This window comes from Aotus nancymaae, unplaced genomic scaffold, assembly GCF_030222135.1.
Source record: "Aotus nancymaae isolate 86718 unplaced genomic scaffold, 86718_ANA_hifiasm-v0.15.2.pri h1tg000057l, whole genome shotgun sequence".
Taxonomy (NCBI): domain Eukaryota; kingdom Metazoa; phylum Chordata; class Mammalia; order Primates; family Aotidae; genus Aotus; species Aotus nancymaae.
Window position 1 is genome coordinate 40,744,041 of NW_026988471.1, and position 24,736 is coordinate 40,768,776.

Consider the following 24,736-nt stretch of genomic DNA (forward strand, 5'->3'; position numbering starts at 1 on the left):
AGGTGCCCACCACCACGTGTGGCTAATTTTGTATTTTTAGCAGAGACGGGGTTTCACCATGTTGGCCAAGCTGGTCTCGAACTCCTGACCTCAGGTGATTTGCCCAACTTGGCCTCCCGAAGTGCTGGAATTACAGGCATGAGCCACCATGCCCAGCCAAAACTCTTAACCCAATGTCGAGCCCTTAGTAAGCACTCAATAAACGGAAGCCATTTTGATCATGATTATCAAAGTCTAGAATATAAAGTGGACTGTGTACATGTACTCTTTAGGAGCAGCCTTTTGGCCCCAGACTAGATTCTATGGGAATCCCCAGGTAAGATGGTCCTCCAAAATGCAGTGGAGCCATGTGACTCAGGGTCTTTAGACATTGCTTCCTCAAACCTTCCCCCAATAGGGGACTTTTACACCAGAGGCACGAGGATCTGGCCACACTGGGAGATAAGCTTCTGGAATTGGGGGCACATCAAGCATCTGGGTGGTGCCAGTGCTTAGGCCTGAGCTGGAGTCTTCGCCAGCCTGCCCCTTTTGGGGAAGCTTCTGATAATTTCAGTTACTAAAGTCTTCCTGCCTGTTGGGATAATACAGTCAAATGCTCCACTGAGACCTGCATTGAGAATGCATGGACCAGCATTAGAGGAAGTTATATTTCTGGAATATTACATATATTATATATCTGTGCAATATATCAATTATATATATATAATATGTATTTTGAATATATAATATTCAATAGGCCCTAGAATGAGACCAACCCAAGGCCCAGCATCTGCAGAATGTCCAATGTGGGACCAGGAAGGAAAAACCAAACCACTCCTTTTCCCCTCTTCCCCACACACCCTTCTCTCCTTCCAGATCCTTGGAGCTCTCCACCCTCAAAACCTACAAGCTGCCCAGGTGTCTTCCAACCCAATTCCAATTGCTTCCAGCCTCCTTCCTCCAGCACACCCCTGCAGCCTCAAGCCACTGATCCTAACCCAAAGCCTCCCCCACCTCTGGGCTTAGAAGCAGGTGTAATCCCAACTCCAGCAGGGAATTTCAGAGGTGAAGGTCATGGGAGAATCTTTAATCTTTGGTTCCCAGGAGAGAAGACACCCAAAGAGCAGGGAGCAGGAGACAGCTCCAAGCCATACATTTGTTTATTCATCAATCATTCATTTATGCACTAATCATTCATTCCCCCACCCATCAATCATCCATCTGCTTATTTATTCATTTGATGTGTTTGTACCTTGTGCTTGCTTTGGTTGCCACAGATGTTGGTCCTCTCCTGCTTTGATCTGTCCCCTGCTTCTCTAGCAGCTGCACAGCAGAAGCCTTCTCATGTTGAGTACTTGGCCGAGAGGGTGTCTCCCTCTCAGAGGTGCCTGAGGAAAACCAAAGGGATGGTGCAGAGCTGTCTGCTGCCTGCAGGTTATCTACCATTGCAAAATCCAGCCTTCTGGTCCATGGGTCAGTAGGAGTGATTGGGAGGGGCTGCAGAGGGGTCTCCAGGGCCAAGCAAGGAATATGGTCTGGACATTCTCACCGCGTGCGAGCTCTAGCTGTTTAAAAAAACAATATTCTGGTCCTTCTGGGAGGAAGGGGACTACAGGAGACTCTAAGCCTCTGTGTGTGGTTGTGAGGCCTGAGCTCAGCACTTTGGGGGGCCCAGAGAACATGGTATGGGAAAACCTGGGGCTGGAGTTTCAGAGGCCTAAGCTGTGAGCCTTCTGACAGGTCTCCCATCTTCCATCTTTCCATCTACCTGACCCCATAAAGCCTATTCTCAGTCAGCAGCCAGAGATCCTTTAGTAAAAGTCAGACCACGTCCTGCCTCTGCTCAAAACCCTGCCCTGACTTTCAGTTCTCTCAGAGCAAAAGCAACGGCCCCACTTGATGGGGTCCCCCTCATCTCCCACTCCCTCCCTCCATTCAGCACCCCATGGCCCCATCCTTCCTGAACTCATCAGCCACAATCCTACCTTAGCGCTTTTGCTATAGTTGTTTCTTCTGGAACACGCTTGACCTGGGTGATATGCTTGAAAGTGACTCACTTTCTCACTTCCTTCAAGTCCTTGCTCAGTTGAAACCTTCTCCATGAGCCTACCATGACCCATCCTATTTAAAATTGCAAAGCACACAGGCGTGCGTGCACATACACACACACACACACACACCACTCTCAACCCCCCTTACTCCTTAGCACTCATCACCTTCTAACATAATACACAATTTACTTATTATTTTTACCATTTATTATCTGTCTCTGGCTGCTCAAATATAACTTCCAATAGGGCAGGGGTCTTTGTATGTTTTCTTCACTGATGTGTTCCAAGGGTGGGCCATCCCATGAGTTCGTGGTATATAGCAGGAGCTAGTAAAACATTCCTTGGATGAAAGAATGAACGAATGAGTGAATGGGCTGTAGAAAAGTCTGAGGATGAAGCTTGTGAAGTCTGGGGGTAGAATTTAGGGGCTTCCTGGGGGTAGAATTTAGGAGGCCCGCAGTGGCTTCTATCAGCTGTGCTGAGGAGAGAGGAGCCAGGCAAATTGCCTGCTGCCAGTCTTCTTGGGGAGAAAAGGTAGGCAGCAGCGTCGGTAGGGATTGCACTAACTCGAGATGCCAGCTCTGTGCCGCTCTGGGGCTGGCCAGCGCTCTGGATGTCATTAGCTGATTTGTTCTGCACTGCAGAATGTACTTTTCATATTTAGGCAGAAAAAACAGCTTTCAATCCTTGTGCCCTTTCTTCTGTGAGCTGTAGCACATGGCCTGCTTATTATGAATTAATCCTCTAAAGAGCATGTTCATTATTCTAATTTAATTGTGCTTCGTTTCAGAAAATAACGAAACCCAGTGCGGAATAAACTCCAATGCTGATCGGCTTTCAAGAAGTTAACCTAAGACAAAATACTGCTAGAGGGCAGCAGCAATTTGGAATCATTAAAGGGAACCCATGTAAATAATAAAAACAAAACTAAAATGCAGAATTAAATTAAGGAATAGGAAATTAAATTTGGGAATCTAATCTAAAATTAAGGCCTTATAAGCACAGGCTTACCCTGGCTTGGCTCTTCACTCAGGAGTGCTCAGGAGAGGAGGTTCCGCAGAGGTTCCCAAGACCAGGGAAGTGCCAGCCCCTCCTGGGTGACAGTTTGCTGCTCTGGGAAGAGAAATGTGGGCTGAAGTGGGAGAAAGGGGACTTTCCTCCCATGGGGTCAACTGTGATGAAGATGAAAGCCACATTGTCACAGCTGCATCTGGATGACTCATCCTGAGCCCTGGTGACCGGTTCAGGAGAACTGCCTGTGGCCAAGAGTCCAAGCTGCCACTCACTAGGGGGAAGCACAGGAAATGAGGCAGACGGTGCTGAGTGGCTGCCGGCCTGAGATGTTGAGAGTGGTCAGCCCTGGGCCAAGAAGCTGCGCCAGCCCTCCTTCACCTTTGGGCCCTGGGTACCCTCCCACAGGTGACCCAGCTCAGGACAGAGGCTGAAGGAGTCTCCTCCTGCCCGGGCAGTGGCCCCTAAGCAGGGTCCTGGCCTCCAACAAGGGATCCCAGTTACAGATGGACGAGATCCAGACTCCAGCAACATGATGGCAGGTCAGGCCTCCACCAGGCAAAATGAGAAAGGGAGGATGGGAAGGACGGGGCATGGGGATGCGGAGAGAGCCAATTTAAAGACTTTAAAGTGTCTGCAAGTCAGATGTACAGTCAGGGGCAGAGTTAGCACCATGGCTCAGACTTCATTATGCGTATTTCCAGGAATTTTTAGCCCCTGTCCCTGCGGTATTCTCCCCCTTTCTCTCCATATTTCTACCTCCTCTGGCTCTCTTCCTCTCTTTCTGCCACCTCCCTCCTCAGAGTGAAAAGAGCTCAGCCTTTAGAGTCAGACAGACTGATTTGGAGCCACAGTTCCTCCTCCTAGTTGATACTGGAGCTTCAACAAACGATCGCCTTCTGTGACCTCAGTTTCCTCATATGCAATGCAAATAATATCTGCCTCCTTGGTTTGTTACAAGGGCTATATACAATAAAGCATCTGGCACAGAGCAGACACTCAGCACTTCTGCTTTCTTATTGTCTGTTTCACCAGTGCTTGTTCACACACCACTCGCTACACACACACATGCACACCCATGCACACGTGTGCACACACAGGCTCCATCCTCTGCCAAAGGCCTTAGGCTGTGTTTCTAGAGCCCCACAAGTAGTTGGAAAAAAAAAAAAAAAGTCCAGTCAATCAACTGCAATCAACTGCTTGCTTTGATTCATAAAGGCAAACATTCAAACAGATGGCCATATCCCAGTATCAAAGTGAAGTTTTCCATTGCCATGTTCATTTGGAGTTCTACATGGATAAATTAGCCACCTTAAAATAGATCCTTTTTGAAAATAGAGAATGTGAACAAGCAAAAAAAAAAAAATCACTTGTTCTCATTTAATTCACAGTTTGAAGTCATGATCAAGAAACTGATGCACAAAATTGAGGCCACAATGTTGACTGGTCAGTTAAACAGTGATTGCATCTAAAATTAGACAGCTAAGAGTTCTGTCTTGAATTCTCTGGCTACTTCTCTTATCTTACTTTGCTAACTGCCTGCAGAGAGCATGTGAGTCTCTTGCCAGTCCCCTGGTTTTTTATCTGTAAATTGAGGCACTCTGAGGCACAACCAATCTCAGTTCTCCCAGAACAAACCCAGAAACCTCACAGCAGCCACATGGTGTGGATCCAAAATCCATGGAAGATTTACCTTCAATGTCAATGGAAAGGAAGCTGGAGAGCCACACCCTGGCCTGAGGCTACCAGGGAGAAGGAAGGGTTACCCTGAAGGTGAGGAGCAGGGCCAGGTAGGCCATAAGGTTGCCCTACATCTAGGTCCAGGGGAAAATGCTGGAAAATGACCCCTCGGCCTTTAAAAGTTAAAGAAAAAGGCACGCAAATTTCTTACTTAGGGAGCTCACCTGTCAAGGAGCTCAGCTGATGGGGAGTTAATTTCTAGAAGGCTGGAGTAAGTGTGGGCAGTTAAATGGTATTATGGACTGCATGTTTCTATCCCCCAAAATTCATATGTTGAAACCCTAATTCCCAATAGGATATTAGGAGGTGGGGCCTTTGGGAGGTGATTCGGTTTAAATGAGGTCATGAGGATAGAGCTCCCATGATGGGATTAGTGACCTTACAAGAAGAGAAAGAGACTGGAGTCATTTGAGGACACAGAGAAAAGACAGCCATCTGTCTTCTCTCTAGGAAGAGGACCCTCACCAGATACTGGATCTGCTGGTGCCTTGATCTTGGACTTCTCAGCTTCCAAAATGTGAGAAACAAGTGTTTGTTGTTTAAACCACCCAGTGTATGGTATTCTGTTGTAGCAGCCTGAACTGACAAAGACAAATGGTTTCTGTATTTCTGATCTTCTGTCAAAGCCTCTGTTTACAGAGTATGAAATTGCCTGTCTGGGAGGGATTTTGTGTGAAGGCAGATTTACCATTTTACCATGAAGCCTCAAGTCATGTCTACCCAGCTTTCAAGGTGGCTACACTTGAGAAACTAATTTGTTTCCCTAAAACAACTAAATTCCCTTCCATATGAAGTCCATATAGCTTGAGTCTGTGCAACCCATCCATGCAGAGATCCTTTCCCCATTGGTAACTATAATATTATTGCTGATAACACTAGCGAAAATAGTCAACATTCATCGAAAGCTTACTTGATGCCAAACATTTGTTCTAAGTGCTTCCTAAGAATTATTTTATTGAATCCTTACAACAATCATGTGAAGTAGATATTATTACCCCCATTCTATAGATGAGGCAACTGAGGCCCAGAGAAACAGAGCAGCTAGCCTATTATAACAACAAAACTCAGCAGCACCAGGGTTTGAACCCAGGCAATGTGCCAGATTCTGGAGCCTCCTAACCACTAAACAGCACTCCCTGTTGGTCACAAGCTCCCCCTGTCCACAAATCTACCCATAGTGACCCTAAATATAGGCCACATGGAAAAGAGAGTTCACCAGACCTTTGGAAACTCATATCTGGAAAGCAGGCTTGTGTTTACACAGTGGCTTCACATGGCTTTTCTCCCCTGGTCCTTGGGAAACTTGGTGACTAGGTCTTCATGGTCATCCTTGCCTTTCAGCAAATGCTGTGTCCTGGATTCTGTAGGATGTATGGTTTAGATACAAGACCATGCTTTATTCCGTCTCATGGATTAGCTTCTCACAGCCCATAAGGGCAACACAAGCTTGGCACCCAGCAGAACATTCCTGGAGGAAACAGCCTTGTCAGTGTGCAGGTACTCATTTAAATTCCAGACCCTGGTTGTTAAGACATACATCTGCAGTGGGCATATGTACTGTGATAGATGAAAACAGAAATGGTTTTCCACTGTATCTGTATTATTAGATTTGACCTGCTATCGAAAGAGCAAAGAAAAAGTGGAAAATTAAAGGTGATTTGATATTAGCCTCCTATTCATATTAGAAAAAGTAACTGCTCTTGCGGTTTTCCTCACAGAGGTGTCTTTATTCATTTGACATGCCTTTAATAACTAATTCTAGTTGTCTGGTTGCCAAGAAAGATTTCCTATGGGCAGACTTGAAAGTGACTCGGAACTCTTTGCATGCCCGGCTTCAAATGATCCCAGAACAGCAAACATTCAGCTTCCCTCCAGACTTCTGAAGTGTGGGAATAACATGAAAGAGTGAACAAGAATCCTTCTGCAGCCTGCATATGCTATGAGCAGAGCTGTCTGGCAGAGGTTATAGCTCTGTCTACACAGACCAGGCATAGTGAGATTTGGAAATAATCTCATGCATTTGATCCATGGAGTCAGCCAAACCAAATGATTTATTTCAAGAAAGTAAATCTACTTTGGGGCCAGAATGGTGTAGGTCAGTCATAAACAGACTGAGATTTCCTCCCTCTGCATAGACCTGGAGTGGGCAGAGAAAGGTTGAGAAAACCACCACAATTGCTCTCAGAGGGTCACAACCAAGGAGCTCATGCCATGAATATGTACACATATTCGCTACAGTGCCCATTCATCTACTTATGCCAGGCTAAGTGGATGACATACACACGTAAACTAATTTAATTCTCACAAGCATCCTACTTAGGAGATAATAGTATCATTATTCCTATTTTACAGATGGGAAAACTGAGCCTCTGAGATATTCAGTAATTTGCCCAGGACACACAGTTTTGGAAGCGGAAGTTGGCTAGGTGTTCATCAGACATTTCTTTTTTTCCTCCTGGGCACACAAGATACCACTTTCCCTCCTGTGAAGTTAGATGCAGCCATCTGACTGAATTCTGACCCACAGAAAGTAGATAGAAGTGACATACATCATTTTCAGTTCCTGCCCATATACAATTCTCTCTTTTCCTATTCAATGACTGAATAGAGAGGGTTCTGAGGACCTAGAGAGGACAGAACCTGAATATGGAAGAATGCAGGATTCTAAACAACTGCTTTGAGCAGAGCCTCCTTCATCAACCCGCACTGGATGGTGATATGAGCTAGAAATAACCTATTGTCTTAAGCCACTGAAATCTGGTGATTATTGGTTCCAGCTAAAAACCTAAACTGACTAATGCAACTCATAAGCTGTTCGCAAACTTAAGGAGTCTTTTTTTTTTTTTTTTTTTTTGAGATGGAGTCTCGCTTGTTGCCCAGGCTGGAATGCTGCAGTAGCGTGATCTTGGCTCACTGTAACCTCCAACTCCCGGGTTCAAGCAATTCTCCTGCTTCAGCCTCCTGAGTAGCTGGGATTACAGACAGACACCACCAAACCTGGCTAATTTTTGTGTTTTTAGTAGAGACGGAGTTTCACCATGTCAGTCAGGCTGGTCTCAAACTCCTGACCTTGTGATCTGCCCACCTCGGCCTCCCAAAGTGCTGGAATTACAGGCATGAGCCACTGCCCAACCCCAAACTTAAGGATTCCAAAGTTCATGGCCTTTTTTTTTTATTCCATTTTAGGTTTTGGGGTACATGTGAAGAACATGCAAGATTGTTGCATAGGTGCATACGTGGCAGTGTGATTTGCTGCCTTCCTCCCCTTCACCTATATCTGGCATTTCTCCCCATGCTATCTCTCCCCAACTCCCTACCCCGACTGTCGCTCCCCTATTTCCCCCCAACAGACCCCAGTGTGTAGTGCTCCCCTCCCTGTGTCCATGTGTTCTCATTGTTCAACACCCGCCTATGAGTGAGAACATGTGATGTTTGATTTTGTGTTCTTTTGTCAGTTTGCTGAGAATAATGGTTTCCAGGTTCATCCATGTCCCGACAAAGGACACGAACTCATCGTTTTTGATGGCTGCATAATATTCCATGGTGTATATGTGCCACATTTTCCCTGTCCAGTCTATCATTGGTGGGCCTTTGGGTTGGTTCCAGGTCTTTGCTATTGTAAACAGCGCTGCAATGAACATTCATGTGCATGTGTCCTTATAGTAGAACGATTTATAATCCTTTGGATATATACCCAGTAATGGGATTGCTGGGTCAAATGGAATTTCTATTTCTAGGTCCTTGAGGAATTGCCACACTGTCTTCCACAATGGTTGAACTAATTTACACTCCCACCAACAGTGTAAAAGTGTTCCTATTTCTCCACATCTTCTCCAGCATCTGTTATCTCCAGATTTTTTAATGATCGCCATTCTAACTGGCATGAGATGGTATCTCAATGTTCATGCTCTTAACCTTTCTCTTGTCTGTAACCACACTAGGTCTGATCTACTTATTTCCAGGGGACATTAGGAGAGCTCCCCTTTTCTTGAGTACCAGTGTCCTTTCTGCTCCAGAGGTCCTGAGGTGGTGGTGTTTTTTCTTTCTGCTTTCCTACCTACACAGATGCATTTCTATTTTTTTTTTTATGAATCTGATAAAAGCTTCACCTCCTATTTCTTGGTTAATCTATCCCCATCGTGGGGCTCTGCATCTCCAAGTTGTCTTTTTATTTCTCCTCTGCCATGTTATTAGCAACATCTGATCAGTTACTTGTGTCTCTTCCATCCTCATCCTGCACTCCATTTCCCCCGTCATATCTCACCTGGTTCTCACCTGGTTTGATCACAGCACTCTCCAAACTTGCCTCTTCTCCTCCTGCCCATCATCCCATTGCCTCCAAAAGGACCTTCCTAAAATAGACCTGGTCCCAGTATCCCCTGCATCAAATTTTTTAATGTAAAGTCTATCAATATCAAATGCAAATACTCTTTAATCAAGCAATTCCACATCTATGAATTTATAGATACCTGCACAAAATGATAACACATACAAAGATATTCACTGCATCATTGTTTGAAGTGGCAAAAGATTGGAAACACCAAATGTCCATCAATAGAGTCTTATTACATTTACTATAGAATGCAATGAGCTTCACCTAAAAATCTCTAAGATCTATGGTTAAGTATAATGTGCAAAGTACAGGACAGTGTATATAAGATGCTAATATTGTGTTTGAAAAGTAATAGGGAGATATATTTACGTATATGTTTACGAAGACATGGAATACCTTTGAAAGACTGCACAAGAAACTGGTAATAACAACTGCTTCTGGAAAGGGAACTGAGTGACTAGGGATCAAGGAGGAGAAGGAGAAACACTCTTTAGTGAATCTACATTTGTATTGTTTGAAGACTTTACGCATGTATTAACTTTTTAAAAAATAAAATAAAACTGTTTCCTAGTGCTTATTTGATGAAATCCAAATCCTGCATGATGAAAGAAAAGACTCTGAGTTCTGGCTCCAACACGTTTTTTCTGCTTGCTCTCTCACTCGACCGCACTGTTCTCTGAATATTCCTGGTACTCCCTCATCTCTGTGCTTTTGTTTCGGTCTCTCCCTCCCCTGGAAAGTCCCGTCCCTCCTCAGCAGAAACTAATCCATGTTATCGCCTTCATTTTCTTTATAACTCTATATCATGGCCCTTTATCCCAGTTTGCTCTGCACGAGAGATGTGTCTTTCTTTCCTACAAGATGATGTGTTGTCTGACACACAGAAAGTGTTCAGAATATGCCTGTGCCTTCAACCAACACTATAATTCTACATGTCTCAGCAACAGCTTCTAGAAATAGCTGGGAAGGGGGAAAGGGATGGGCTTACCCTTCCCCACAAACAAGGAGCCACATCTGAAATCTGTCAGATTAGGTTGTGGGCTGGACTAAGTAATATATCTCAGCCTGGGACACTGGAACACTCTGCAAGAATGGACCTCCTTCCTCTGGTTCACTCCCAAAGCCACTTCTCCATCCCTAGTCTCTTTGCCCAAAGACCAACAGGTCAATGGTGCTGCTATGCTCAAGATTGAAATTGTCTCTTTGGCATGAGGCTGACTGCACGATGCTTTCTGGGGAGAGAGACATCCATTGCCCTAGACCACAGTCTGGGGTTTAAACTCAGTTGTCACAGTTATTTGAAGCCTATTAAGTTTATTTATGTTCCAAAGCAGGTCCACTAGAGAAGGACCATCATAGTCATAAATATCAGGGCTCTGTTCTCTCCAGGCCCAGCTGTGCCTCTATGCCCCTCCCCTTCTCAGTGCTGCAGGCCCTGCTTACAGGCTGGAGCCATGCGCCCTGATTCGGTGCAGTACCCATGCCCTGTTCAATCAATTCTGCCAGCCCAGCCAGTCAACACACACTTCTACACATTCTGTGTAGTGGGAGTATGTTTGAGCGAGACTCGGGTATCCACGGGAATGATGGCATCTCCTAGTCCTGTCCATGTTAAATACATAAGGTCAGGAGTCCAGGCGTTTGCCTCCAAGACTCATGGGGCCCTAAGGACTGGTACTGAACCCTGGGCAGAGTTAGGGACCCTTCTAAACCAACTGGAAGTCTTTAAGAAAACAAAGACTGATTGCATCACTGCTGAAGATGCTTTCTGAGTTCTTGGCTGGGTGAGAGTTTCATAATTTTACTCATCAGTGTGGTTTGAAGGAGACCACTTAGTCCTAAGAGCAGTGTTTTCCAAAGCATATCCCATTGTACACTGGTCTTACACAATGAAAAAGTAAAGATGATTGTGTGGTCAAAAAAGTTTCGAAACCCTGAATACTAGATTCTCGTGTGGGGAGATTCACAGTGCACTTTGCGTATTAGAGAGCCTGCGAAGTCCTGCAACAAAGAAATGTGTTTAACCCAGTGTGTTTCACAAAACATGTTTCACAAAAGAATCCTTTTTTGGTGACATCTATGGATATCCCCTGGTGGGAGTGTTACATGGAGTACCTTTGGTGAAAGCTGCCTTTAGAAAAGCGTGTGTGTGTGTGTGTGTGTGTGTCCGCCTTATCCACAGAGTGTCCTGAGGCTTGGTCTAGAGGGAAGAACACTTTTCTAACTTCCACCTCCCTGTCTTCCCTTTCCCAAGTCTTGAGCTGGCCACCAAGCCTGCCCAGGTACAGGTGTTCTTCCTTTCTCTGCTGGCTCTTTTCTTCTCTGCCTCAGCCCAGGATGTTGGAGGAAGGAAGGGAAAATGTCAGCTTCAATTTCAACCAACTGACCCATTCCCCACCTACCAGTAGTTTGGCTCACAGTCTGATTTAACATCTACCGTTTCTTGATTTAAAGAAAGAGATTGAAAAATTACTCTTTATCCTTCTTCCCAAAGTGTTCTCCAAGTTAACTTCTCCCAGGAAGCCTCACCTGTGAGTATGCGCTATTGGTTTAGGGGAGTGGTTGTCAAATTGTGTTTCCTGGATCAGCAGCTAAGCGGCAGCATCACCTGGGAACTTGCTAGAATTGCAAATTCTCAGACTCCCAGTGAATTAGACATTCTAGGGGTATTTTTGTTTTAACAAGCCCTCCAGGTGATTCTGATGCAAACCATTGGTCTAGGGTTTTGGAAATCTCTTTCACTGAACAGGTTCTATTTTTCCTCATTCATTTTCTGCATATGTTTTTATTTATACTACACAAAATTTTGAAAAGGATGTGGACAGCCAATATTGAAATACTTAGGTGCCAGCACAATTAAACAAGTGTGCAGACACTCTTTCTCCCAGTAACTGCCTGACTCACTCCCTCACCTCCTCCAGGTCTGAGAGGCCCTCCTTGATCATTTCCAAAATGTCAGTCTCCTCTCACTGCCCTGCTACTCCCTTTCCTCCTCTACTGTATTTTTCTCCTTAGCATTGATTATTATTTAATATCTATATAATTTATACATTTTTATTTTCTCTCTCCTACCTTGAATATAAGCTCTATGGGGCAGGGCTTTTCATCTGTTTCATTCCCTGCTTCATCCCCAGCATTAGAAAGCTTCCTGCTTCAAGACACATTTGTTCAATAGATGACCCTTATCATAAGAAGGCAGGAGAGGTCTGCTGTGCTAATGAAACATAGAGTTTTATTCTGAGCTTCCTAGCAGCCAAAGAGTTGCAAATATCTCTTTATCTAATAACAGGATTAGCCCAGACCCCCTTTTTGCCCTGTTTGCTCCCTGAGTGGGTAATAACTATTACTGATAATGTCCCTGGAAAGCTCTGTGCTCAAGTCAGAGCCGCCTGGAATTCTCAACCAGCTTCTATCTCCAGCGATTCAATCTAAGGGAAGATTTTCTTTTTTCTCCAGTGAGAAATGGGCAGACTCCTCTCAAAGATGTCTGTGCTGAACTTGTCTCCTGGCAGGAGAAGCAAAAGGGCACACAAATTACAGGAAAATGTCTGTTCATCGAATCAGTTTTGTAGGTTAAATGTGATGGGACAGGAGGGAAGGGGCAGGAGAGCGTTCGACCATATTGAGTTCTTTTTTGAACTGCCTGAAAGGGTAGCCCCCACCTGGGGAGAGTGTATCTAGCACTGATAAATTTATAAAGTATTTGACCTTTAATCAATCCTAATATTTTCAATCCGCAGAGCCTTCTTAAATGCCTGCAGCCCTGCCCCTAGGCCCCCATTCATCACAATTACTGCTCCAACTGTCGGAGGCAGGGCATGAAATGGCGCACGCTGACGTCCAATATTTTATCACTAATAAAGAGAAACATCCCAAGTATTTGCACAGTTCTGATACTTTCCAGCCCCGAGCCCAGGAAAAGGGGGAGTGTGGTGATTTACGCTCACTGCCAGGCACTGTTAATTGGGCTCTGGGCTAGAGGCCCTGGGGCTGCTTTTCTTTGCCTCCCAACCATGAACCAGGATGTGCAGAGAGCAGTGGGTCAGGGGTGCAGGAAAGGCCTGAAGAGCACACAGTAGGCCCTCACTCCGTTATCCGGGAAGTGGTGTAAAGCACTAGAAAAGGGAGTTTGTCAAAATCAAGACTTGGCAAGTGCTTGCCTCCACTGGTGGCTTTGTAAACAGATCCAATGTTTATGAGCAACCTTCTTCCACTTGTTGCCACGGCGGGGCTGCAATCCTCCCCACGTTCTCTGTCTTGCCTTCCCGCCCCTCCCCCACCCCATCCCTAGTCAGAGTCTGCAGTCCAGCCCCATTTCCTTCTCAAAGTCCCTCCCTGTCTGCCTCCCAGCTCCAAGCACAGGGAAGCTCAGTTTCCAGTCACAGCATTCAGACAACCCACAGGCTGCATCTACATAGCACCCAAACATCTGGATGAAATGTAAACAAAACAAGCAGATGTTTCTGTTTCATTACAGCAGGTGCCTTAGCAGTGCCTTCAGCCTGGGACTGAAAGGAAAGGGCTCCCTCTGGAATCCAAGTTCCCAGAGGGAGTTTGGGAGAGCTGCATACCCTTGGCTTATCAAGGAGCCAGTCCCTTGGGTGTCATAGATGGGGATGAGCAAAGAAAGCCAGATACTCCTAGGGAAAGATGCTGGTGAAACTGACAAAGGAGGATGGTGTCCGTATGGACAGAATGAAAGGTTCAGGAATTGTGGGCAAGAGAAGGAGATGTCAATGCAAATCAGTGGAGGAAGGTGTTGATTTCAAATCTCTCTCTAATTTCATTGTGACAGTTTCCTGAGCCTCCACATTCCACACCACTACCTTCCAGGAAAAGAAACAAGACGTGCCTGCACAAAACTCTGTCTTAGCCCCGGGGTCTCCTGTGCAAGAGAAGTTGGGCTCCAGAGATAGAGGATGTCCTGGGGCTTGGATGACCTGGGATTTCCAAAACAGCAAAAATCTCCCCTTTCTTAGCCATTTTCCACCTAACAGGAGACTAAAGGATGCATCACATTAGACTAATAAAGATGGGTGAGAGGTTCATGAAAGGGATAATGAGGAAGGACAGGGGGACAAGGGACCATGAAGAACGGTGATAACAGCCACAGAGAACCAGAGGCAAAAACAGATGAACTGGTTTCCACTTGCCTCCCCATCACTCCCGCCAGACCCTCTGCCCTGACTCTGTGTGGCCCACTCACATACTCGCGCAGTGCAGTCCCTGAACACAAGCCCTGGTCCTCTTTCCTGCTCCCCCAGCCCTGTATGTGACACTCACACTCCCCCAGGTCTCTCCTCTACTCCTCAAGTGCTGGGTGCACTGATACACTCTCCAATCCTATCCCCCGCTTCCCCAGCCCCTGGGTGAAACATTCAACACGCTCCAGTCCAGTCCTAACTTCCCCAGCTCCATGTGACACTGAACACACTCCCCCAGTCCTCTCGCCCATCCCCTAGTCTCTGTGTGTTTCACTGAACACACTCAGTCGTGACCCCTACTTCCCCAGCCTCTAGGTATAATGCTAAACACACTCCTAGTCCTGCTCCTTACTCCTCCAGCCTCTGGGCATAGCTGTAAGCGTCATTGCCGAGTTTAAAATGAGGAAACTGAGACCAGCACAAGATCCAATGCGAATTTATTCAGCTCCCGGGCGAGGTTTTGCGTTCGGACAGAAAGGGCCAGAGAAGTCACACGGACTCCTCTCAGATGTGGGGTTTTATAGGGAGTGGAGGCATTCCGATTGGCTGTGGGAGAGCAGGACGTGGGCGGGGCAAGCTTGTTATTGGCAGGTAGGCAGGGTTTGAATGCTATTGGGTAGATTTACAAGACTCGACTGCTATTGGGTAGATTTACAAGACTCGACTGCTATTGGGTAGCTTTACAAGACTCGAATGCTATTGGGTAGATTTACAAGACTCGACTGCTATTGGGTAGATTTACAAGACTCGACTGCTATTGGGTAGATTTACAAGACTCGACTGCTATTGGGTAGATTTACAAGACTTCTTTTGTATTTTGGTGGGGTTCTTCAATGGCTAGCTAGGTGCTGAGTGCAGAGCCTAGTGTCAAGTGCAGAAGTGGGTGTGGAGTAATGACATGGTTTCCAGGCACGGATCAGGCATGTCCAGGCTCCCGGAGAGGGAGGGGGTGTGGGCGTGTCTGAACTCGGGGGCGGGGGGTGTCCGAGCTCCCAGCGAGGCGACTGGCCTTAGAATAGCATTAAACACAGTCATCCGTCCTCTCCCCCCTCCTCCAGCCCTGAGTGTAACACTGGACATGCTCTCCTGACCGTCTCCCCTTTCTCAGTCGTGGGTGCAACACCAACACACCCTTCAGTCCTGTCCCCCAGGCTCCCAACCTGTGGTAAGGCATGGCTCCCACACTCAGTGGGGAGCCAAGGAACAGTTTCACTACACTCCCTTGGCTCCTCCACTGTCTGTCACAACAAACACATTCCTCAGGGTCACCGTTTTTGGTGGCTACTATCTTACCCTACTATCTGCAGAAAGACTCTCAGGTCCCTACTGTGATTCTGTGTGCCAGCCCAGTACAAACAAGCCTCGTGGAGAGAGAGGGAGAGAGAGAGAAAGGGGAGACAGAGAAGAGAGTTTGAGGATGGCAGCAGCGGTGAGGATCGCAGCTCCCTATCCATCCATTAATTACTGGATTTTGTGTCAAAGGCAAATATTTTCCTTTGACCTCAGTGTTCCTGTCTGCGACACTGAGCAGCAATCTGGCATCAAGCACCCGGGGAAAGGGGCTGATTGCCACAAAGAGCTGAGAATTCAAGAACTGGACTCTGCTTAGGACCGGGTCAGCCACAACGTGGGGAAAGAGGATTATACTCTGGTAGGGAGGATTATAGCATTTTTGTTTAGTTTTTCTTGCTTTTTTTATGAAACAGGAAGTGCCGAGCAATGCCCCTAGGCTTTGGGGTTTCCAAGTGAAGAATTTTACCCCTGATAACCACAGCAAACCCTGAAAGAAGTGGAGGGCTTCCTTTCATACTTCAGGAGGCTGGGAGGGGGTAAGGGGTAGGAATCAGACACAAAGAAAACTGAAGTATGGGTGATCCAATTCCCCTTCCCCCAAGTAGCCTTGCTTTTTAGCTCCATGGGTTAGAAGTTTATAGGAATTCTGGATCCATGGTTTCCTATGGTCGCTTTTACAGATCTTGTTAATTTATTACCCATGGTTACACTTTTAATGGAAATCATGAAGAAATGGCAAAGGAAACATGAGCTAATTTTTTTTCCAGTGACACATTTCACTGCTATTTAAATAGCTGTTTTGCCAAACCAAACACAGCGCTTACAGCCAGCGGTGACACATGAAGGAGATCACTGTGGCCGATCTGGCCTGCGGCATCCAGAACAGGCGAGACTTTCTCTCAGCTTCCCTAAGGGCCGGAGGCCAAGAGGGGCGGGCAGGGAAGTTGGAGCCTGGGGCGCAGCTGGAGCCCCAGAGCTGGGTGAGTGCAGCATCCACCCACCCCATGTATGGCTGCTTCCCTGCTGCCTCCTGTCCACTCCTCACCCCTGAGAGGCTGTGGGGTGACTGTTTTCCCCCACCAGCCTGGGGTACCCCCCTAGAATGGGCCACAGCAAGGCTACCAGCAGGGTCTCCTGGCCCTCACTGCAGGATGATCTCCTGAGGCCTTTAGCCGGGAACATTATCAGGTTGTATAAAACCAGAGATAGACTTTGGGAAAGCCCTGGCCAGCTTGGTTCCAGCTCTGTGACCGCGGCAACAGTGTACTGTGACCACGCTCACACAGGACGCCTTTGTTAGGCAACCCCAGGGCCTGTGACTTCTCCTTCTCAGAAATGTTGGCCTCTGATGCACTCTTGCTCCCCAACTTGGGGACTGTGATGTCACCAAGCATCTATGGCCTTCTCAACAAACCAGTTGAGAGTTGTGGCATTTGGCGAGAGAGACTCCAGGGCTGGGATGTTGGGGAAGAGGAAGAGGCCACAGTTTGTGGCAATGGCGGGTGCGGGAGGAATGGAGAGGAAACTGTTCACAGAAGCCAAGTCAGAGCCTCCCCGGGGTTCAAAACTGCAGTGGGATTGAGGGAAGCCAAGCACTTAAGGTCTGATATGAGGGCTGTGGGGACCTTGATTCATTTGTCCAATCTCAGGGGCCCTGTGACAGAGAGCCAGTGGAACCAATATTCTCCCCATGAGCTCTGCTAAAGAACAGCAGGAAGGGGCGACCCAAGAAGCAGGCACAAAACGGGGAGAGGATATTCTGGAGGGAGGAGCCCAAGCCAGCAGGAGCTAGGATTTCAGCCCCTCCCAGGTCCTGCTGGATCCCAAACAAGTCCAGCTACTTCTCAGATTCCCCCTCCATGGGAGGCTCTGTGGCCCCAGAGCCCACTGCCAGTGTCAAGGTGGCAGAGCAGAGGGGCCATGACAGAATCCGGGCAGCAGGCCTGCTGGCACCCTGGGAGAAACCACTCTCCATCCTCCTCTTTTCAGGGAGAAAACCCACATTAGCGAGCCTCGGGAGAGAAGTTAACTGTCATCTTCCCTTTGCCAAAAAGTATATTAAATTCACTGACCACATTTTTCCAAACCCAAGCACAGAGGACATTAGATCAATGCACACTGGCTGGGCTCTGGTGTGCCGGGCACCCCACACATTTCATTTTGCATTATTAATATTTAAACCAAAGCAGCTGTTTGCACACACAGAACCCAGAGCCTGCCCAGGGCTCCTGTGGAGAATCCTTTCTGGGATCAGATGCACCGGCTAAGAAGCCCGTTGTTGACACTCAGAACTTTGAATTTCCCCGAGTAGGTATTCATTGATCAGGAATGGATGAGATTTCTGGGATATTTCTGAGCAAGAGGAACTGGTGCTTCATCTGTGAAAGCAGATTGCGATGATCTGGCTTCGCTGAAATTCCCTGAGGGACTAAGTAGTAGGGCCCACCCTGAGCAGATTTTTGAGAGGGGTAGGGTGAAAGTATCTCTTTAGGCACCAACCTCCCCTCTGAGCCCTCTTCTGCCAATCATTTTGCACCTTAGGGCCTGGAGTCCTCCCCCTGGGCATTTGCAAGTTAAAGCCTCATCTCTAGGCCTGGCTAGGAGACTCGCCTGAGTCGGGCCCTGCAACCTGATGCACACAGCCCCTTCCCAAGCTGCCTCAACTCTCACCTTCAGCCACTTGCTCCAGAGTCTGCTCTCCGTTTTCCAGACACACTGAAATTCTGACCTTCCACAAATCACCTGCTATTTCTGCTTGCCTTTGAAATCTCAGGACAAAATCCGCCTCTCCTCTGCTATCCCCACTCTCCACTAGGACAAATTAATTATTCTTCTCTCCTTCCATCATACTCTGTCCTCCTTTATTTTGACATATATCTCAGTATATTGCAAATCTGTTTCTATACCTGTACTTTCAATGCACATCATGCTTTAAATAGAGTATATTATGTAATTCTTACAACAACCCTCTGAGGTGGGTACCATTTTACAGATGACAAATCTCAGACTTGGAGATTCTGAATAGCTTACCTAAGGTTCCATAGTTAGAAAGTATGTATTTCCTCTGCCACGCCAAAACTATGAGCTCCTCAAAAAAGGGGCCATTGTCTTATGCATTCAGGGCCTACCTAACACAGTCTCATTATAAGTACTCAATAAGCGTTTGTCAAAAATTTTTTTTTTTAAGATGGAGTTTCACTCTTGTCACCCAGGCTGGAGTGCAGTGGTGTGCAATCTCAGCTCACTGCAATCTCTGCATCCCAGGTTCAAGCAATTCTCCTGCCTCGGCCTCCCAAGTAGCTGGGATTACAAACATGTGCTACCACACCCAGCTAATTTTTGTAGTTTTAGTAGAGATGGGTTTCACCATATTGGTCAGGCTGGTCTCAGACTCCCGATCAGGTGATGCACCCGCTGCAGCCTCCCAAAGTGCTGGGATTACAGGTGTGAGCCACCACACCCAGCCTCAAACTAAAATTAAATAGAGCAAACAGAAATATTATCCCAGGTCGGGACCTGCTGTGATGCCCTCGTGTCACCATTTTCTTTAGGCTACAGTCCCAACCCTGGCTCCTGAAGAAAGAGAAGTATCCATGCAGCAGTAAGCCAGACCTGGATTCAAATTCCCATTCCCCCTGAATTTAAACTAGCCATGTCTCTGTTTTTCCATTTGCAAACTGATGAAAATAATAGTACCAGCCTTAATTATTACAACAACCAATTCGGTCCTGCCTAAGCCAGATTAGATAAGACAGGAGGAGGTCATGGCCCACAGGAAAATAGTAAGGATTACATGAAGTGATATGCGGAGAGCATCTAGCCCAGTTCTTGCCACGTTTATAGACACACACACTGATGTCTTGGGACACTGAAGTGCTTTGACGGCAACGATGATGACAATGTGTTAGATTGCCATTTAGTGCCTTATAGGGCTCCCTAAACTGCTGCCACATGGATATTTTCAATTAGCCCTTACAACTATTATAAGCCTAGCATTACTGTCATGATCCTGTTCTAGACACCTAGAGCTATGTAACAAACCAACCCCAAAAAAGTAGTGGCTTAAGATGGTAACATTTGTTTTGCTCACAAAGCTGCAATTTGGGTAGGGAGGGCTCAATGGGAAAGCCCCTTCTCCCTCCTCGGTTCAGCACCAGCTGGGCCAGTAGAAGACTGAGGGCCAGAATCATCTGATGGCTCTCATGTGTCTGGCCACTGATACTGGTTGTCAGCTGAGACTTGAGCTGGGACCCTCAGCCAGAACCTGTGTATGCCCTCTCTGCATGGCCTGGGCTTCCTCACAGTGTGGCGGCCAAATTCCAGTTCAGGGGTAGGGGCAAGAGAAGGAGAGAGCATGCCAGCAGAAGCCACATGCCTTTTGTAACCTAGCCTAGGCAGGCATATGGAGTCACTTCTGATGCATTTGTTTGTTGAGGCAGTCACAAAGACCTGTCCAGATTCAAGGGGAGGGGATGTGGACTCCACCTCTCAATGGAAAGTGGCGAGGTTCTGGAAGAGCATGTGGGACTGAAAATACTGCTGTGGTCTTTTGTGAAACACACACGGGGGAGAACATTGAGGCTCAGGAGGCTGTGACTGGCACAAGAGCACAGCTCCCACGAGTGACAGAACCAGAACCTGAACCCAGGTCTTCTAACTCCAAACCCTGTGCCTTTCCCACTGCACAATGGGATGTCCTGTCCCACTGACTGGGGCTTCAGAAGGGTCCAGCCCCTCCCCACATCACGAGGCCTTTCAAAGCACCCACCCCCTCACACACACACACACACACACACACACACACACACACACACACCCCTGCCCACAGCCTGACTTACTTCCAGCCATCCTCCTCCCCATTAGGCCTGTTGAGAAGAGCTCCTGAGTGGGTTGGACCCACTCTGCTGCTTCACTGCCCAGGCCAAGCTGAGGGAGCCAGTGGGAAATGGGACCCACCAGGAGCTAGAACTGGGGAGGCCCAGGTGAGGGCTGGGGGGAATGACAGTGAGAGCAGTGTCTGGGATGTATAATTCCAGACGACAGCAGGAGCTAAGAAGACTGTGGGTAATTTGGGAGAATTTTTGGAAAATGTGAGTGTGATGTCAGCCTCAGTGAAAGAGAGAGGAAGACTGAAAGGGGGCAGGGGGCTGTCCTGGGGGGCTGGCAGGGGAAGGCGAGGGGAGTTAAGTTGTAATGGGAGGAAGGGTTTATTAGTCTAGAAAAGTTTAACTTGAAGCTCACAACCCCCACCTCGTACCACCCCTCTGCCCAGTGCCAGGAAATCACACAGATGTGGTTACAACCCATGCCGGTGAGCCCTGGTTGAATCCAGGGGAAGAGATGGGAATGCACCGATTTCTTCACAGATTGCTAAGTGACCCAGCACAAAGCCTTTTGCCAGTCCAGATCCGGAGCATTAAGGACCATGAAGGAGCCTGGAGAAATCCCTGCCCAGAGCCAGGAGCAGGAAGGAGGAGGCCGTAGAGGTCAGGGCTGGGGCAGTCTGAGCCTCAGAGATTCTCTGAGGAATTTGGTCGGTCCCTCCAGGAGCGTTTTGGATTGACCTGTTAAGCTCCATCCTCAGAACTCTGTGCCATCCAGACATCCTGCCCAGAGGTTGCCTCTGGCCTGGAGTTCAGATTCATGTCTGAAGGCTCCACAGCCAGCCCAGCTGTGATCACACTCTCCACTCTATTCTACACAGCTTTGTGACCTCGGGCAAGTTACTGAACCTCATAAAGACTCAGTTTCCTCAGCCGTAAAATGGGAGCAATAATACCTACTCCAAAGAGCCGCTGTGAGCCTGAAATAAGATTGTATAGGTTAAATGCCTACCACAGGGTCCAGCACATAAGGATTCGGTAAATGGCCATCTCTCTCCAACTTCTTTTTCTCTTCTATTCCTTTGCATAAACCCAGACGCATGATTCATCCTAAACCTTGTTCAGTCCAGACTTACAGAGCCAAAGAGGCAAAGCTGAGAAAGCATTGGAGTAGGGAGGATGGACAGGAGGATGCTTGTACTCTTAAATCTTACAGCCACTTTTTGCCTTTAGTGGTCCATGGTATGGGAGCTCTGGCAGAGCAGTGGGAAAGCTCCCAGACCTGAGTGCCAGCCCCTACGGTGGGGAGGGAAGCTGGAGCTGGAGAGCTCCTCTGGTCACCTTGTGCTGTCTATCCTTAGGGTCCAATGAGTCCCAAAATCTGTTCTTCAAACCTGCTACTCCAGTAGGCCCCAGCAGGCAAGAAAAACTTGCCCTAACCAGCAAGAAAGAAGCAGCCGGGCACGGTGGCTCACACCTGTAATGCCAGCACTTTGGGAGGCCTAGCGGAGTGAATCACGAGGTCAGGAGATCGAGACCATCCTGGCTAACACAGTGAAACCCTGTCTCTACTAAAAATACAAAACATTAGTCGAGCATGGTGGTGTGTGCCTGTAATCTCAGCTACTCAGGAGGCTGAGGCAGTAGAATCACTTGAACCCAGGAGGTGGAGGTTGCAGTGAGCAAAGATCACACCACTGTACTCCAGCCTGGGAGACAGAGTAAGAGTCCGAAGAAAAGGAAGAAAGGATGGAAGGAAGGAAGGAAGGAGAGAGAAAGAGGGATAGAAAGGAAAGAAAGGAAGAGAAAGAAAGAAAAGAGAAAGAAAGAAAGCAGGCAGGCAAGCACAGGTACCAGGAGAGGGGCTGCTTTGTCCCACTGCAGGAGACGTGGCCCAGGGCTCTTTATGCCTCTGTCTCCTTGCCCAGAAAGTAGGGGGGTTGAATGGAGGATGCTCTGCCTGCCTGACATCCTGAAGTCACACTATCTCCCCACATCCCTCTCTGTCCTCTTGCAACCCCCCTCCCAGCCCTTTTGACAAGGCTCACACAGAGAAGCCATGTTCGCCACAAGGGAAGCCCTGGGCTGAGGCTTAGGAGGACTTTTCTAAAGTCCTTTCTGTGGCTCTGACTTAGGCCTCCAAGTTCCTCCTTCCTGAGCCAGGGCTGGGGTTTGAGTAGAGGGGACTGCAGCCCCTGACTTTCCTGGAGGACTCTGATGCTATTCTTACTCTTGTCTACTGTGGGTTTCTGTTCCTCTGGGGTGCTTGGAAGCCATAAGCCACCTCTGAAAGTTACTGTGTTAAAAATACTTTCCCCAGAACCTTAGGAATGAGGGTGAAATATAAACAACTTCAAATCTTATCAGTGGCTTTATTTGGAGACTTCTAGCAACCTGAAATACCCCACCCCCACCCCACACACCCCCCAACACCTTCTCCTCTCCTGGAAGCTCCGGCATCCTCCATTTTAGACCGGCCTGAGCTGGACTGGGCAAGGGAGGAGGTTATGGTCCATGGAAGAGTCATACCCTGAACTTTATGGGCTTTGCAGCCGCCAGGTGCAGAACCAGATCCCGCCTTTCTCAGCAACATCCAGAGAAATAAAATTCTGGTTCCATGAGGCAAGGAGGAAAGGGGGATTGGAAGATAAAAGGAAGAGAGAGGATAAAAGAGAGTTTTTGTAGAGGAGACAGAAGGTAGCCTCCAGATAAGAGGAGAGGTTTTGGGGAGGTTACTCATGTCCTATCCAATAAGTGGTGGGGGATAGGAAGTTTCTGTGGGTTGACAGAGGGTTACTGACCATAGAAGCAGGTTTTAGGCAAATGTTAGGAGCTGAGTTGCATTTGAGAAGAGCCCATGGACCTTCCAGGGGCCACAGCTCACAATTCTCCATCCGCAGAGGACTCATGGCCAAAATCTTCCTTGGGAAACCCACTCCTGTCTTCTTCAACTCCAGATCTTCTGCTCCAGGGAGGAGCCTCTGGGGCAGCTAAAGCCAAACATTCCCTGGGCTCTTCCAGCCACAGCATTTATCTTAGGGTTATTTTCACTCCCAAGAACAAAGAAGCTTTCTATTCAAGTGGTGAGAACCCACAGCTCTGACAAGCCATAGATCACCCTCAGGGAGGGCCAGAGGGGCTGGTCCAGCATGTGGGGCTGCTTCTCCGTCCCATCCAGACCCTTAGAGTGGGTGTGTCTGGCTCACCTCAGCTTACAGTGGGATCCGAGGCAGAGGGCAGAAATTGTGTAGAACAAACTGGTTCTGAAAGCCAGAGGCCAAGACAGGGCAGGGAGAGGAGGAGAGGGAGGATGACCGACTCTCTGGAAGAGTGAGGGCACCAAGGAGCCCCGCACAATCCCTGCTTAGATCCAAACTCTGTAAACTCAGTCCCCTTATACGAGATATATGACAATCATCCAAAGCAACTAGGGAGCTTTCAGAAAAAGTAATAAATGAACGTGGTATATAAGGGTCAACAGTACTAGAAAGATGTACAGTAGACTAAGCACTCCCAGTGACATGCACTGTAGCCAAGTTTCTTTTTCCTTCAATAAATGTATTTGAATACACTAGCATATATATAGATATACATGCATATAGATAGAAATGTGTATATGTATATATATGCATATGTATAAACTCTATCCATTTGTACACATCTGGTAAGACATTTAACGTTGTTCTTCAATGTCCTTTTTACACTTAACCATATAATTTGTAAGTCATTCCGTATGCGTACATATAAAACGGTGTCTCCTTTTTACTGACTTAATATTCAATTGCATGGCTATCAGTAGGTATGTAGGTAATTTCCCATCTTTTTCCATTAATGCTGCACTAAGTAGAATGCAGTAATACACTCTTTCATGCACATGCATAAATACTAGAAGGGTATATTTCTAGAAGTAGAACTGCCAGACAGATCAAAGGACATGCACATGGGTATTTCTTTGTTTTGATTAATATGCTAAATTTCTCTCTGTAGATGTGGTATTTATTTACACAGACAACAACAATATGTGAGACTGCCAGTCTCTGTACATCTCAGGCCTAACATCTTGTTATACAACTTTTTGATCCACATTAATTTGGTAGTTAAGAAAACAGCATTTTAGGCCAGGCACGGTGGCTCATGCCTGTAATCCCAGCACTTTGGGAGGCTGAGGCAGGCTGCTAACTTGAGGCCAGGAGTTTGAGATCAGCCTAGCCTACATGGCAAAACCCCATCTCTATTAAAAATACAAAAATTAGTCAGATGTGGTGGCGTGTGCCTATGGCCCCAGCTACTTGGTGGGCTGAG

General features: G+C 47.3%; 1 long non-coding RNA gene across 1 annotated transcript in view; it reads right to left on the reverse strand.

Annotated features, from left to right (window-relative positions):
• Nucleotides 1-2,262: 2,262 nt before the first annotated feature.
• The window catches only part of LOC135269721 (uncharacterized), a 39,782-nt gene continuing 17,308 nt past the window's right edge, over nt 2,263-24,736 (reverse strand). The window contains exons 2-3 of the long non-coding RNA XR_010337993.1: nt 3,042-3,143; nt 2,263-2,370 (exon numbers count right to left, since the gene is read on the reverse strand). This is a non-coding gene — a long non-coding RNA (uncharacterized LOC135269721). The remainder of the gene's footprint in view (nt 2,371-3,041; nt 3,144-24,736) is intronic.